This window comes from Puma concolor, chromosome E2 (genome assembly GCF_028749965.1).
Source record: "Puma concolor isolate L17-30 chromosome E2, mPumCon1.1.hap2, whole genome shotgun sequence".
NCBI lineage: Eukaryota > Metazoa > Chordata > Mammalia > Carnivora > Felidae > Puma > Puma concolor.
The window spans coordinates 3061770-3078326 of record NC_141681.1 but is presented as its reverse complement, the minus strand read 5'-3'; the positions used below and the strand labels follow the sequence as shown (position 1 = coordinate 3078326).

Below are 16557 nucleotides of genomic sequence, written 5' to 3'. Positions count from 1 at the left end.
TTGTTAACTACATGTTTACCCAACCCTGACGTGAACCGAAGACACAAAAGCTAAGTGCAACACACAGAAGTGTCAACTTGGATAGGTGTCGTGGCAGGGTCCGTGGGACACAGACGTGTCCGTAACCGCCTACTTTTACTGGGTACAAGTGTTCTCTGATTTAAGGGGGGGCAGGACGTTCACCCCTGGTAAGAGCCCACTGGCGGACAGCCCCCGTTTGGGGAACACAGCTTGACCGTACGTAATTTCCGCACCGTGTTTCCCCATCTCCTTTATCACTTGTCCTGCGACGAGGTTTCCAGGAATGGCCACGGGGAGATGCGGGGCTGCCTCTGCTCATTCGCGCCCTGCGACGGAAGCCACAAAACCTTCATCAGGGCCCTCCTGCCCTGTGATGGGCAGGGGAACCCGGCTCGGGGTCACCTGGCACAGGAGGGGCTGGAGAAGCAGGGCATACGTTTGATCCTCACTCCGAGCGCGCTCAGACACCCAGCTGCGCACCAGAAACACGGTCCCGGGAGCGGATTAGCACAGGGCCTGGCCGGTGATCCGTGCTCCGTAAACGCTAACTATCGAAATGTTTTTCTTTCTAAAACTCACAGCAACCCTGTGAGAGAAACCTGGGGAATGTTCCCAAAGAGCGGGCCAGGAGTCCGAGGCTGAGAACGGCTCCGTGACAGCACAAGCATGGGGCCCGTGTCCCGCTCCCCTCGAGCAGTGTCCCTGTGGCACCCAAGCGCCGGTACCCGGGTCGAGCTGCCAGGGCAACCACTGCCCCCGTGCTCTTCCCGGGCACCAGCACCACCCTGCTCACACTCTTCTCAGCAGCCCCGGCAGGGACCCAGCTGCCTACTCTCAAGGGGAACCAGCCACGAGAGCAGGGGAAGGGGGTAGTGCCCCGCCCAGCGCCTCAGAGCCCAGGAGGGGTGCGGGGAGCAGCGCCGTGCCCAGCGTCTCAGGGTGTGTGAACACAGGCGGCCGGCAGACTTCCTGAGCTCCCCGCCAGGAGCCCCAGGCCCACCAGCTGCCACCCCAGAGCCCTTTCTGGCCCCACAGTGTGCAACGAGGTCAGGAGGAGGCTGTCAGCCAGAAGCAGAGAGAGCTCACTCCCAGGGCCAGGCTCTGAGCTCAGAGAGCCCGCTGGCAGAAACCCCCGGGTCACCCAGGAGCCTGAGGGTTGTGGGGGCTACGGCAGGACCAGGGAGGCAGTGGCACCTCCCAGGGTGTGGTTGAGAAGGGGGAGCCCTCATCCCCAGCACGACCCCAACCCCAGGCCCCTGCAGGCCCCAGACTTTGTGCAGGCCCAGAGACACCCTCAGCGGCTGCGGCCGGGACCGTGGGGCCAGGCGGGGGTTTGCCATTTGAAGCCCACTCTGTCACCAACCACTGGGTGAACCCCCAACCTCTCGGTGCCCCCATTTCCTTCTCCGCGGAACAACCGTCCAAAAAGATGCCACCCACTTTAGGGGGAGTCTTGGCCAAAACCCAACCCCGTATTTTCCCAACCGGTAGAAACATGTTAATTCATTTTGTTTTTCATGAGTGAAATCTCCAGAATGCGAGGAGATAAACGTCTCGCCAGAAGGGTTTTTGCAAAGAGAAACGCGTCCCTCACCTTCGAACTGGGAGGGCGTCCATAGCAGTCACCGATGACCCACGCCGTGCTCCCAGCCCTCTGCTGGCTGCCTGACCACATCTGCTCGCCACCCCACCCCTCCTTGTTGACAGGATTCTGGTGTTATTTGGCTTGGCAGTGGACCCGACTAAAAATATGCAGTTTCCCAGACTCCTCTGCAGCGAGAGTGGTCAGGTGACGGCGTCGCAGCCAGGATGACGGAGGTGAGCTGCCCAAGAGAACCCTTCCGCCACGACAGGACAGCGCGCCCCTAGCTGGTGCAGCCCTGAGCCTCACGGGTGCGGGGTACATCTCGTGACCGAGAGCCCACGGGCTCTGGGCCCCAAAGACGGGGGAGCCGGGCCCCCGCCCAGACTGCCCTCCTCCAGCCGCCCGGGGCCTCAGACAGCCCGATCCCGTCACCGCCCACCAACGTGGTCCCAGCTGACGCGCTTGCTGAGTGTGAAGGGCTGCGGCCCCACCACTCCTGCACGAGGGGACACCAGAACGCAGCCAGGTGGCCCCCATGGAAGCCGCCTCCCCCTCGCCCGTCTGAGACGGTCGAAAGGCACGCCATCCAGTCGCTATGTTCTTGGCTTCCTGGGGGCATGGAATGGCAGGCTCCCTCCATGCCCTAAAATAAGTGTTTTGTTTGTTTGTTTTATCTTATCTGTTTCTGCAGTGAAACCAGCCTCCCAGTTCCCCGACACATAAATATGATGCCCAGAGCTGCTTTCCCCCCACCCTGGGTGGTGAGTGACAGGGATCCCCTCCCAGGAGGGACCTCAGCGTCTGCATCTGCGAACCAAGGTGGCCACACCCCGCCTGCCCGGTTGGGGACAAGTGGCATGAAGCTAGAGCAGCCCCCTGCACCCTGACCTCCGCCCGGGTCTCAGACCACACCTGCCCTCACAGTCCCCTCCCCACTGGGGCCCGCAGGAGAGCCCCGCGCCCCTCCCAGGATCCCTCACCCAGAGGCCCGGATTCCTCTGCACCCACATCAGGCTGACCTCTCACACCTCCATTCGGATGCCCATCTGGACAGCTTCCCTGAAACTCTGTGCACCTCCGGCCCCATCAAACCCTGCCTGCAAAGCCTGTGGCTGCCCACGCACGTGTCTGCCTTCCCAGTGGACTATGGGCCCCGACAGACGTGCTGTTCGCAGCCGGAGACCAGAGCCGTCCAAGCACCCCGTGCACAGTAGCTTCTCGGCTAGATGAATGAGTGAGGGCATCTGGCTAACTCAAGGGGACCCCAGAGTTGAATTGAGAATATGCTCGTGCATATGACAGCCGGGACAGGACAGGACGAAGACGGGAAATATTCAGATAACCACCCTGAGTTTTTCACCGCACTTAAGTGGGGTCTTGAAGAAAAGAGACTCGCTAGTCTCAGCACCCCAGGGGAAGAAGCAGCATGTGCAAAGGCACTGAGGCATGAGGCAGCATGGAGCCTTTGAGGAGCAGGCAGTCGTGAGCATGGCTGAAACCTCGAGGGCACGTGTCAGGGATCAGAGAGAGGAGAGTGAAGGCTGGATCGTGGTTGTTGGCTTTTATAACATTATCACTAATCCTGCTCAGAATGGCAACAGTTATTACCTGCTGTGCTCTGTGTGCCTTACACATATCACCTCAATTCCCACAAGCCCCCTGAGGTGGGTCCTACCGTCATCCCCACTCTACAGAAGACAACACCGAGGCCCAGAGAAACAAACCGACTTCCCCCAGGACGGCCATTTGGAAATGGCTGAGCCAGAATCTCGGTCTCCGTCGGCCTGGCTGCACGACCGTGTTCTCAAGGGCCATCTTAGACCACGCGAGCGGCTCGTCACACTGGCAACTGGGTAACAGCTTTCCCCACAGCAAGCTGCACAACGAAGCCTCGCGACACGCAAGGGCAGCATTTACCAGCCCTGCGCCTGGGCAGTCAGCTGGGCGTCCCCGCCGACACTGGCTAGGCTGACTTACGTGTGCAGGAGCTCCACGGCGCTGACCGGGCGAGCAGGCTGCACGTTCTTTGTCCTTCCTCAGGCCGGCACAGCCACGTCTCATGCTGGCAGCAGGGCCGCGAGAGTGCTGCTGGAAACAGGGACATGTGTCTCCAAGCTTCTGCTTGTGTGAAGTTTGCTAACATCCCACTGACCGAAGCAAGTCGGATGGCAAGACCTGGATCCAGGGGCGAGGAAACCCACCTGCCTCTTGATAGAAGGAGCTGCAAATCCTCAGCAGAGGGCTTGGCCACAGGGAGGGGTGAAGACCCGAGAACATTTATGCGTTTCACCTGCTGCAGGTGGGGGCGGGGGGGGGGGGGGGGGGGGGGGGGGGCGGGCTGACTTTTCCAGGGCTATGGCACACGCCAGTGGGAGAGCTGCAATCCCTGCCCGGACCTTCTGACCTCAAGACCCCTGCCCCACGTGGCTGGTGCTAGATCCCACCAAGAAAAACAGAAACTTCGCGGAGCACTTCAAACGAGCGAATTCAATACCTGGAACCGGTCGCGGCGGAGACGGAAAAGGCCCACCAGAGTGGGGCCCAGGGGACACGCAGGCACAGGGAGCAGCGAGCATCCCCGGACTGCGGGACGGGAGGGCAGGCGAGGGCCTGTCCCTGCAAGCAGCACCATGGGCTGAACGCCCCGTGGCTCCCGCCTCCCCCCAGACCAGCCGAAAGCAGGGACGCGGGAGGCTGTGCAGGCAGCCGCTCAGGGCCCTGCAGCACAGGACGGACAAGGACGGGAAGAGGGGAGGAACCGAGGGCCGAGGGCCCCCAGAGAGCCAGCTATGGGGCATGTGCCCCTCCGTCCCCCGTGTGCTCCAGGGCAGTGCTTCTCCAGCGGCCAGGACAGGGCACACACACCCGGAGTCTGATGTGGGAGGTCTCGGTGGGGCCTGAGACTCCACATTTCTAACCAACCCCCAGGCGGCGCCGACACCGTTGGTCTGTGGGCCACGCTTCCCACCACAAGGCACTGGCATGGGAGGGTCACAGGGTGTGCGAATGCCTTCGGGAAGACCGTGGCCTCCACTCTCCCTCCTTCTGTGAGCCTCTGAAGCAGGAAGAGGAGAGAAAACCAAGATCCAGCAAGTGCAAGAGACTCACCTGGGGTGTCTGGCTGGTAGGTGGCCAAGACGCGATGCCAGGCAGCCCCCTCTGCCCATTTATTTCGGGGCTCCAGGGACTGGCCCAGAGACCTTTATCCAGCACGTTCTATAGGCCCCGCCTTTGCGTTCACAGTCTCAAATCTTCACAACCTGGAAAAGGAAGATTGTCAGCTCCATTTTATGCAGGAGGAAACCGAGGCTCAGGAAGTTTAAGGAATCCCCCACGGTCAGCAGCGAGTGAGGGCAGAGCCCCACGTGAGCCCCAATCTCCTGCTCCAGGAGTGACACCTCACTCGACAAATACTGACTGAGCACAGCGCTCAGGCCCTGCTGCACAACGTGGGGTCTGTGATCCCCTGGCCTGGATTCGAGTCCACAGCAGCTGTGAGGCCTCGAGGGTCTCACTCGGCCTCCCCGGGACTCAGTTTCCTCAACTGTCAGACGAGGGTAACAGCAGTCCCTACCCTGGCAGGCAGTATCCAGTTGTCCCAGGCCATGCCTGGCACATGGCCACCTCTGGATTAACACCCACCCTTGTCGTAAGTCTGCAACAATCCCAATGCTTAGATTCTAGGCAGGGGAGACAGTCAACCGGCAAACGAAAACACGGTAATTTGTTAAGTGGCTGAGTGTCCAAGATTAGGGTTCCAAGAAGGTGGGGCACCGGGGTGGTCAGCGACAGCAGCCATCACAGAACGGCAACATGGCATTGTTGTCTGAGCCCCTGTCCAGGCCGGGTCCGTGGCCACAGGTGCTCGTGCCGCAAGGCCGGGTGATCCGAGGGCTCCCACTGGGAACGTGGCTCTGTCCCCAGCAGGGCAAGCCCAACCGCAGCCTGGGGGTGCACCTGCGTGCCCAGACCCCCTCCAGGGGAATGTCAGCGTGGAACTTTGGGGCCCCGGCACGGCTCCTGCTGGGCACCTTGGAGGCGGCCGTGGCAGGGCCACTGAGAAAAGTGGCACGCAAGGCTTGTTTCCCCAAACCGCTCAGAGACACTCAGAGCATTTCTGAGAGACAGGCAGGGATTTGATATTCTGGCACTTGTTTGCACAAAGGATCTCAGCCTTCTTTCTCCTGACATGCAGCTTAAACGTGTTCGCTGACCCCTGAATGGAATCCCACGATTCCCCATCTCCTTCTGAGAGAATTTCACGGGAGGGAAGGAGGAGGAGCTAAACGCATTGTGTCCTGTGGGCTTTATCCCCCCACTGACGGCTCTATCCATTCACGGTCCGAGACTGGATGCCGAATGTGTCTTCTGGTTTGTTTGGGTATCTTTTTTCTCTTTTCTTTTACCTTTTAACTAAAACACAACACAAAGTAAGAGCTCTGATTGCATTCAGCTGTTAGGAGGGAAGTAAATGCGCCTCCCCACCTCTGCTGGCAGAGATCAGACGTGACTTTCTCAAAAAACAGAAAGTGGAAAGTTTACAAACACAGGACTCAGACTCCGCAATGGCGCACCTCCGCTCCTAGCCAGGGATTTGTGCGGCCTGTCCTCCCTGCTGGCCACACAGGCCTCTGCGTCTCTGTAAACCCACAGGCAAACGTGGCACCCGGGCCACTTTCCACCCTTTCACCAAAATAAAACAGTAAAGACTAAAGTATAAAAAAAGTATTTAAGAAGTAAAAATTAAAACAGTAAAAGCCCAGAAGAGAGGAGACAATCACCCCTGCATCGACTCAGGTCCCAGCAGCCTGGTCGGTCGGCAAATGGAAACATAAAAATATTTTAGACTGAAATTGGGCAAATAGTCTGGTTGAGTTCATTTTCCACAAAAGTCTTGCCCCAAACAAGCTTATTCATATACATGAAGTCTGAAAGCGCTTTTCCTTGCTGGGTTTTTGAAACCTGAAATATTTTCGGCTAAATGAGAAAATGTTCGCTGTTGAATGGCCTATTAGAACTGTCACGAATGTGATTTCTGGAAATGAACAAGATGGTAAGAAGGTTGGCCGGAGCAAAAATGTAAGTCAGCATTAATATCTGGTGTCATTAAATTGTCCCTTAAGCCACGGTGCCCAGTGACACAAAAATTTTTGTGTTAATTCTAATACGATCACCTCCCTGGGTCTGCACAAATCTGAAAGGATCTCTCTCCAGAATCACTAATGTTATTTTCTTCAGTTTCTACATATCAAATAGCTCTCTCTGTTCTGCTAACAGACCAAAGTATTTGGGACATACAAGTTCATATTTTCTCCGTATCAATTTACAAAGGTTCACTTGATACAAATGTGGCTCAATAAACAATGTTTATTTTTTATGGGTTAGTATCTTGCTCAAGAAAATTAGAACTTAAGTTTCGGGAAGATTTATTTTCATTTTAACTATTGTTAGCTGGTCACTGCCACTCAATACTTAAATGACTTTTCCCCCCAAAGGGCAAAATCTTTAAAGCAGAACAGAATTTATTTAAACAGCTGGGTTTCTTGCACGATCATCTTGTTAATACGCAGACTTACGAGCAGTAGGTAACTTGCACTTTGTAAATACATACCGGTAAAAAAAAAAAAAAAAAAAGCCAGCACATCATTCGATTAAATTTTTAAAGAACAATATTTTATCACTACTAAACGCAATGAAGGCATTCTACTATATTACACGTACTCATATCTGTGTCCTTAAATATTATTTCACATTTAGAGTCAAATTAATTCCCTTACCATCTTTTTCTTCCCCCAAAACAAACGATAACATCATTTTTAGGAAAAGAAAAAAACCTTTCTCTTGGTATGCATTTCAAGTAGTTTCAACATGCATGCTTTTTTTTTTTTCAAATTAAAAAAACAATGTGGCAAATTATTACCTAAAACAAATTAGGGAATCCTGTTGTCCCGTGAAGAACAAAAACATTGGAATCATCCAAAATTGTCTTAATTTTAATTTTAACATTAAATATATTGAAGGATGTGCTCATCATATTTTGGGATTCTCCCTGGCAAAAGACGAGGACAAAAAATATTTGTTTACTTTTGAAATAAAGTAGACATTCTTCCCAGTGGAGGAGGAGGACACAGTCATCCTGAAAGCACTCCTGGGAGAGGAAGGGTAGAAGCCGTAAGAATCTGGCAGCTCCCATTTTAGCAGGTGCCGACAGAATAAAAGCCAAGGTCCAGGGCGCGTATTCCCACACGTATGGAAAAGCCGTTTTTGAGAGGGTGAGACTCTGATCCCATCACTATCTGCACATGCCTGATTTTCCTTGGCCATTTGTCTGCACATAAAATTCCACGCAGTGCTATGGCCATGTAACACTCTGCGTGATTATTACAGGAGTATCGTAAGGGTATCTTTTTTCCTGCGTAATATAAACAGGCCATAGATCAGATCTTGAAATAGCTACTAAGCTTCTTCCATTTTTATCTCAAACATCTCCGGGAAATACTTCTTTGAACGCTAGCCGGGCGCCTTCTTGGACCATTCCAGGAGGGCGACACATTTGCTAATTAACATTTGGCTTAAATACTTTAAATACTTTGACAGCTCGGTGTGTTTCAAGTGAGGCCTCAAAAACTCTTTACTTCTTACGTTTATAGCTGACTGGACGCACCCCGGGGGGAGGTGAAGGGGGACCTGATGGGGGGACCTGATGGGATTTCGGGCTGAATCTCAGTGTCTTCCCCACCCCCACCCCCACGGGCCACTCCAGAAGTCACAGCGCCATCTGCCGGGCAGCAAGGGAGCCCGCATCAGAAGGCCAAGGTTTCTGCTCTGGCAATTCAATTTGAAAGCTTCAAAAATGTGTTTCAGTCGCTCTGTGCCGTGGTTTCATAGCCAGGAGGGCAAGGACGGGATACTCCAGGCAGACGCGCAGGAAAGTGGCCACAGCCTTTTGACGTGCCTCTGGTCTGCAGCAATCTTGCCCTCCCCTGTCACCCCCAAAGAGGAGGTTGAAGAGAGTGAGAGCATTGCTATGTTTAATTTCTAAGAGTTTTCGATGAGTTATGAATTTCTGGGGTGAAGATTTATTTTCCCAGTGGTCGGCACCCACCTTTTCCTCCCCACACTCCCCCGGGGCTGGGGGCAAAGCGGGTACACACACACACCCACACACACACATACACATACACACACACACACACACACACACACACCCGTGCTCACACCCACCCTGGGGTTCTTTAACCTGACGAGGCTTCACGAACACGAGAGCACAAAACTAGGATAACCCAAATATTATTCTGAATCCCCTTTCCAGCCACTTAAGCAAAACAACTACCATTTTTGAAGTTTGTGTAACTTTTCCCTAAAAATATAATCACATGCCGATTATCCATCCGAATGAGGTCAATTTCTGGATTTTCTTAGGCAAATAACTGGCTTGCTTTTCTCATTCTCCCTGCTCCTAACCGATCGCTGGATTTGCCTTGAAATTTGAGCATTAATTACTTTCTCTTCGTAATTAAGCGCAGGGTATTCTTTTCATCGGAGAACTGTGTCCTTTCAAAACTGCCCTGACTCCCTGGAATAGTTTCGTGAAAAAAGTAAATTGTAGACTAGAATATTAACATTCTTACAATCCTCCCAATATTTCACAAAGACGTTCAGAAGATTTTTAAGAAATAAGCAACTCATGTTAAATGAAAATTACAATTAAATTTATTAAGTATCACAAAGCATCCATTTTTAAAGAGAAACATTTTTACTGAACCATACTTTTCTTTATTGCACGTCATAAAAATTTTTTTAAATGTCCTAGGAGCCTAAAGTCAGGCTTGCTATTGCATTACCGTCAGGGATTACTTCATTTCATATATATATATATGTGTGTGTGCGCGCGCGTGCGCGCGTGCATGTATACCGAAGTATTTACATTTTGTAACTTAATTTCTCACTCAGTTTGAAAGATCTGGACATTATAAAGGCAAGCTCATTTTCTGCTGGAACAAAATGAGAAAATGAAAATTTTAAAATTCGTTTTATTAGGTAAATTCAGTGGGGACTCACTGCTCGCCCTGAAATAAGCCAGCCTCCTTCTGCGTACTTTCGCCATCTTTCGGAGCCTCAAAATGAGAAGTAGAGGGAGTCACGCTGCTAAGCACCCTCCCCACCCCTCCCCTCCCCATGGATGTTTGTGCAGAAACTGTAGAGGTTCCTTTCCCAAAAGCCAGAGTGGTGCCGAGGGCTGCCAGAGGGGTTCGCGGAGGAGCCCGACAGACAGTGTGCTGGTAGAGAAAGAAAGGGGAGGCAGGACGCACGGACGGACGGACAGGGGCAGAGAGGCGGTGGAGGAAGAGTACTCACAATTTCCAATGTCTGCTGCTGTCTGTCTCCTGGTCCCGGTTCCAAAAGGAAACGTGGCTCTTTTGTGCAGAACCAGAAATGAGCATCCAGGAAGCCAGCAAACTCACTAGCCAAACGATCAATAGAGAAACACAACAAAATAAATTACCAAATTTGGGGGGAGAGGGTTTCTCCAATAAAGGAAAAGAAAACGCGTCAAGGGGACAGGGGGTGGGCAAGAGCCTATTTTATTTTTTCCCACGACCGGAGCTGGGCCCCAGGTTGGCCTCAGTGTGGAGCCGGGTATTTGCTCTCCTGTACCCACATGACATAAAGGGTCACCCGGCTGACTCAGGGCTCGGGCTCCCGGCAAACCCCGAGGCCCGCTGTGTGAGTTGTCCGAGTTCCTGCCGCAGATCCGAAATGAGTTTTCCTATGAAAATACACTGAAAACTCAGCGACCCCCGCCCCTAACGAAAGCCTTCAGTGACAGGAAATGTTAACCATTTTAAGTGCTTTTTATTTGCATTTGCTCCCCGGCTGAAGGAGTGAGGGAGAAACGTACTCTTAATGGCTGGGGGTGAAGGAGACGGAGGGGGCAGCCGGGCCGGCAGTTTCTGGGCACGGGGGGAGCATCCTGGGTCCTGAGTCACCCCAGACGACAGTGACCTCGCCTTGAACGCCCGCAGAAGGAGGAAAGGGTCTGCACACTGCAGTGAGTCGTATTCCAAATTCTCTCGTGTTGTTGATAAATGAGAAGCCAGCACCTTCTACCCGCCAGCCAGCCAGCCGGGGAGGCTACACACAAGGGCCCATCTTGCAGTGTTTGTGGTGCCAAGACGTGTTTGTGTGAGTGTTTTCTCCCCGGGATCAAAAGGGGGGAAAAAAGATTTTTCCCCCCAAAATCAACTAACCACCGCAGCTCGGAAACACAGGGAATGTGTACAACATTGTCCTTCAGAAATCCATCTTGAATTTTTTTTATGTCCTCTCTTTGATCAGAGGCCGACAAAGAATGACATTTTTCTCCATTCTGTTGCATTTAACATGGACTGGCACGGGGTGAGTTTAAACAAACAGATGGCCCAGGCATGAACGTTCCTTTCAGTCAGAGAGGCTGGAGGTGGGCTGGCCTGAGGGGGCGGGGCGCTGCTGTCGGGGGGACTCGGTACAGAGAGGGGGGCAAATAGGGCAGCATCCCCGGGGCAGTTAAGACAGGACTAAACCCATGATGAGAACCACGTACGCTACCTCCGTGCTCTGGGCCTGAGGTCCCCCTTCGAGCCCACAGGGTAATGGGAAATCCTTCAGCAGAAAGAGACGGCCCACTGCATTCCAAGGTGTCAAGGAGGGAAAACAAAACAAAACAAAAACCCTTCCAAGTGGATTTCAGATCATCGAGTGCCCAGGGAGTGCACAGTAAGAAGGGTAGGCGGGGAGAAGGGCCAGGTGCTTGTGGGAAATTTTGCACCAGAGCCTAGCTCTAGGCCCCTCGACAGGCAACGGGAAACTGAGAAGGGCCAGCCCTCGGTTGAGAGGCTTTAAGCGCAGGCATAAGCCGGGCCTATTCCCTCTAAGCCCCATCAGAACAGCCACTTGTGGCCTCCGTGTGTGGACTCTGAGCCACTGACACATGGCCACCAGGAACCAGGAGGATGCACACACCTAGGACACATGTTCCGGGACACGTGGACACTCTGAGGTCACTGCTGAGAGCCACACAATTGTGTCTTCCCTGCGTCAGAGAATGGAGGTGTTGAATGATGCCTGTCTCCCCATGGATGTTCCCCTTGACCTCAGAGACCCTCCAGACCCCTCCTCCTCAAGTGCACAGAGACCACAGAAGAGGGACAGACCTCCTCACCACTGCCCACGTACCAGGCGTTAAAAGAAGTCCCCAAATCCCAGCCAAGTGTTTGGATGAGGTCTGTCAGCTGGCATCGGGGCCAGTGGGTGATAATGCAGAGGGCACATCGCAAGAGAGATGGTTCAAGCCGGCTTCTCTGTTTTCCCTTGTTCTGCACCCCCCACAAGCACAACCTCCTCCCCGTGCTCCTTCCTCTTGTGGGCTCAAGGTGGGCAGCTGCAAGGAAGGGAAGAAAGTTACAGTCGGATGGAGTAATTTATTAGCAATCATGTAATGCCCTCGAGAGTGCAGTCAATTAGAGGCCGTGCGTTTACTAGAAGCTCAACCAGACCAGGGGAGCTGGGGACGCTAACCACAAATACTGACAAGGCCACGCAGTGAGCACAGTCAGGGGCCCTGTGGCTGGAGGCCCCCACAGCCCCGGGGCCGCCCCGCCCTCGTACCTCCCATGGCCGTGTCTCCATTCCCTGAGCTGACCTGTCCCCAAGCTCGAGTGCTCAGATTCCAGCTCTCCACCATGCTGGGGCAGACACAGCCCCATGCCCGGAGCTGGCAGCATCCTGACAAGCTGGCCAAGGCAAGAGAGCCTACAGGGGGAGGAAGAGGAAGAATGTTCTAGAAGAGGACAGAGTCCAGACTCTGGGCCAGAATGCAGGCAGCATCCACACACTCTTCTACTGGTCTTTCTCTGAAACACAAACAATAAACCAGGGGCGGCGGGAACACATGTGTAAAAACAGCGTGCGGGCTGCATACATACACACACGCACACGCACACCTTCTTGGTGTCATTTATTTAAATCCCAGACTATGTCTTCTTACTAAAGGCCTTTTTTTTTTTTTTTTCACACTGTTTTAGCCCCTACTCTCACAGAGCTTCCCTCCTTAATGTAAACGTAGGGATTTCCCACAGCACTGGAGCTGGAATGTTCTAAAATGCTAGCATCGACACATTTCTACTCCATTTTATTACAGAAACGTTATTTTATGGCACGGAGAGTGTGGTGTGTGTGAAAAGCAGGCAAAGGAGGGGTCCTCCTGCAGAGGGGGGGCTGCCCGCGGTGCCGCTGCCTCGTATAAATCCCCAGAAGTGACAGTCAAGCAGGCAGGAGAATTTGGGAAACCAACAGACAAAATATACAGTGCAGCCCGTGGGCCTCACCTTTACAAGGCAGAGAGAGCTTCTGGAATGGATGGCCCGGGACCCCCGGGGCCGCTCATTAGGCACTTGATGAATTGGACGGGGGGCCCACGGCCCTCCTGGGGTGGCGAAATGCTCAAAAACCAAGTTTTATTAACCTAATAAAATGAAAAGGAAAAGAAAAGTCAGGGAAATTTCAGCTAAAAGGATAAATGCAGGAAGCATAGTAAGTTCACCTACTTTGACTATATTTAGACCCATTCTGGCGGACAACAGCAGTTCCCACAAAGACCCCGCGTTCCTGATGCTGGATCTCAGCTGACTGGCCAGCAATGTGCCACGGCTGGTCTGGAGACATCCGGGGTGCCTTGTGCTCACGCTCTTAGGAATGAATTATAATTTTTCACCTCCTCTAATGCCAAAGCCAGGGAGTGCAAGAAGGGAAACCGGCAAAGGGCACTCCTTGGGGCAAACAGGGGTTCCGGAGAGTGACCCTGCCCGACCCTGGGCAGGAAAGGAATGCCATCAGCATCCAGGAATCTCAGAGCGCCCACCTCGTGGAAGAGAAGTCTGAGCAAGAATTACAGCAAACAAGTCAAGCGCATGCAGACGTGACAAGGTGTCCATTATTTGCAAATACCTTCAGGGGCCCTTGACTCTGGAAGTGGGGGCTAGGAGGGTCTAGTTCAGGAAGAGGCCAGCGCAAAGCGAGGCTTCCTACCTCTCCTGACTGATGCACCACGGTGGCGAGAGGCCAGGTTGGTGGGCCACGCCGTGGGGACCTGAGAACATGCTCGGCCCACGCAACATGGCCAGGCCCCCCAGCTCACTGGGCTTGAACCCCCCAAAAGCAGGAGAGCTTTATTATCTCTGGATCCCAGAGGCAAAGGCTGCTGGCAGGTGTGTGCTCACACAGGGCGGGCACACGGGAGGGAGGACACGTGTCAGCCCCACACGTGTCAGCAAGAACACGCACAGGGGAACACTGTCTCCTGTCGCATTCCCAGCTCAGAGCTGGCCTTGTGGCACCATCCCCCACGTGGCAACCTGTTGACAGCAAATGTTCTGTAAGCCAGAATCAGCAAGCCCAGCGCCCCGCAAATCACCCTCCTAAATCCAAGAGGAAGATGTAGGCCTACCCAGTGGGCTGGAGCACACTCCCCAAGGCCGTGCCTTTCTTTTTAAATTTGTTTTATGTTTATTTATTTTTGAAAGAGAGGGGGAGGGAGACAGAGACAGGGACAGAGAGTAGGGGAGGGCCAGAGAGAGACAGGGAGACACAGAATCCGAAGCAGGCTACAGGCTCCGAGCTGACAGCACAGAGCCCGATGTGGGGCTCCAACCAGCGGACCATGAGATCATGACCTGAGCCCAAGTCGGACGCTTAACCGACTGAGCCCCCCAGGCGCCCCTTTGTGCCTTTCTTTTTAAACGTAAACTACAGAGCCATGCTCTAGCCCCTCCTGGCTCTCCAGGTCCCTGCCAGTGGGGACAGCCCTGTTTCTCTAAAAGGTGCTCTCACATTTCATCGCTGCAGGGGATATTTAGGGCAGTGAGACTCCTCCATATGACTCTGAGATGGTGCATACGTGACATCATACGTTTGCCAAACCCCCCAGAATGTCCACCACCAGGAGTGACCCTCACGTACAGTACGGGCTTTACCTAATGATGGCGTATCCACAGGTACTGGGGGTACCACTCCCACAGGCTGCGTCGGTAACCCGGAAAACTGAGGTGGTGAGGCAGGACAGAGGTGGCGACTCGGGCTTTCCACTCTATTTCTGTGCAAACCTAAAACCGCTCTAAAACCAGAAGTCTACTAATAAAAGAACCTCATTGCTGAAGTGACAGAAGGAATGTTCTTTGCCTGCTCTCTTCCCGTTTGGTATTTCCTGGGACAGGATTTTCAGAAAGTAGAAAAATTCAAAACAAAACAGAAAAATCCCACCAATGCACAGCCATTTCGGCCGCCCGTTTGGGGGCCGTCCTGGGCTGGGTCGGAGCCAGGCTAATTTCAACCGTGTGGCCATTTATTTTTTATTTTTACACCAACGTCTCATCGTGCTGAGTGTAATGACAGGATCACCATAAATACACCAAAATCCTGCTTTCCGTTTGCAGTTGGCTGACAAACGAATGTCAGCCTGTCAGCCTGTCAACTGGGATTAGTGGAAGGATTCTGGCCCTGCCCACTGAGCCCGCCCGCGAGTCCGCAAACCTGGCACAGGTGCTGGAGGGGAAACCGCCCCCGGGTGTAGACTCCAAGGGGGTGGTTGGCCTGGGCAGCCTCCCACCTCAACGGGGGGCCTCAACACCAGCCTCTGCCGAAGGATGGGCCCTGTCCCTCCTGAGGGAGACAAGAGAAAGAGAGAGGGGCTGGCCGTCCACCCGGCGTGCTCACGGGGAGCTGGTATCTGCAGCCTCAGCCACAGTGACAGTGCACACAGCCCCACCCCCCCCAACACCATCACACCCTCTGGGTCCTCCTGCAGCTGTGGGGCCGCTACCAGGCCAGATGGAACAAACTCAGGTTCTGGCCCTTTGGCTCCTCTGTGGGAGGTTTTCATGAGGGCTCCTGGGGTCTCGAATACCATGCCCAGAGGGAGACCAGGAATACAACCCTGCCACCAGCTTCAGGTCTGCGTGGTCCCACCGTGCCATCTGATCTCCAGCATGGGGAACACGTCCCATCTCTGACATCCCAAGGAAGGGGGCTCAGAGGACCCAGCAGCCCAAATCGCAGGCTGTCTCCTGCCCCTGCCGGCCCCGACAGGGGCAGCCACTGTCCAAGCATCTGGCCCCAGGCGCTCTACCCTTGAAATTACACCTACCCACCCTGGGGTTGGGAGGGCAGGCGGGTAGAGGATACCCGGCAGAAAACATGAGCTCCCCCCAAAAAAGGTGAGTTAATATTCAATCTTCAGCCGGGACAGGCGCCCCGTCCGTCCATTCCCGCCCTTCCTCAGTGATTTTCTAGACTGAGCCGCAGATGTGTTTATGGCACTTCTTAACTGAAAAGTGAGCTCAGCTAGTACTGACCATAATCAAGTACTAATTGTCGGAGCCTACGCTTAGGGGCACGTCCGCCAGGCCCCGGCCCGTTTCCCAGGTCAGAGGGTGGCACGCAGTCGCCGTGCTGCTGGTAAGTGGCTGACCTGGGACCCCGCAGCCCGGCCCGTCTCCACCAGCTACCTGTCAGCCGGCCACCGAGGGGCTGCCTCCCACTAGGTAACCCCAGCGCCAGGACAGCGAGCACCCGTGTCCCCACCAGAACTGACTTAGGAACAGGAGCGCCACGGACAAGGGCTGGAGGAGGAGGAGACGGACACGGGTGGGCTCGCGGGCCCCGAGCCCTGTGCGGCTGCTGTCCCGAGTGGGTGCCGGTGTGGGGCCTCGCCTGGGAAGGGTCTCCCAGAGCTGCCCTCTCCCACAGAGCCCGGAGCAGGCTGTCCCGGAGGCCGCAGCCTCCCCGCACGGACGCTCCCATGAGAGGACAGGAATGCCCAGCACAAGCGCTGAGAAGGTGTGCAAACAGGCGGGGTGGGCACACAGGCCGCTGGGGCAGAAACATTCCTGTTCCTCCACTCGCCTGGGGCGCATTGC

At 54.3% G+C, this 16557-nt stretch overlaps 1 long non-coding RNA gene across 1 annotated transcript in view; it reads right to left on the bottom strand.

Moving 5' to 3' along the window:
* The window catches only part of LOC147573303 (uncharacterized), a 367858-nt gene extending 354667 nt beyond the window's left edge, over window positions 1-13191 (bottom strand). Inside the window, exons 1-6 of the long non-coding RNA XR_015244604.1 lie at window positions 12973-13191; window positions 12288-12397; window positions 11818-12026; window positions 9965-10070; window positions 4715-4866; window positions 3584-3694 (exon numbers count right to left, since the gene is read on the bottom strand). This is a non-coding gene — a long non-coding RNA (uncharacterized LOC147573303). The remainder of the gene's footprint in view (window positions 1-3583; window positions 3695-4714; window positions 4867-9964; window positions 10071-11817; window positions 12027-12287; window positions 12398-12972) is intronic.
* Between the last annotated feature and the right edge of the window lie 3366 nt (window positions 13192-16557).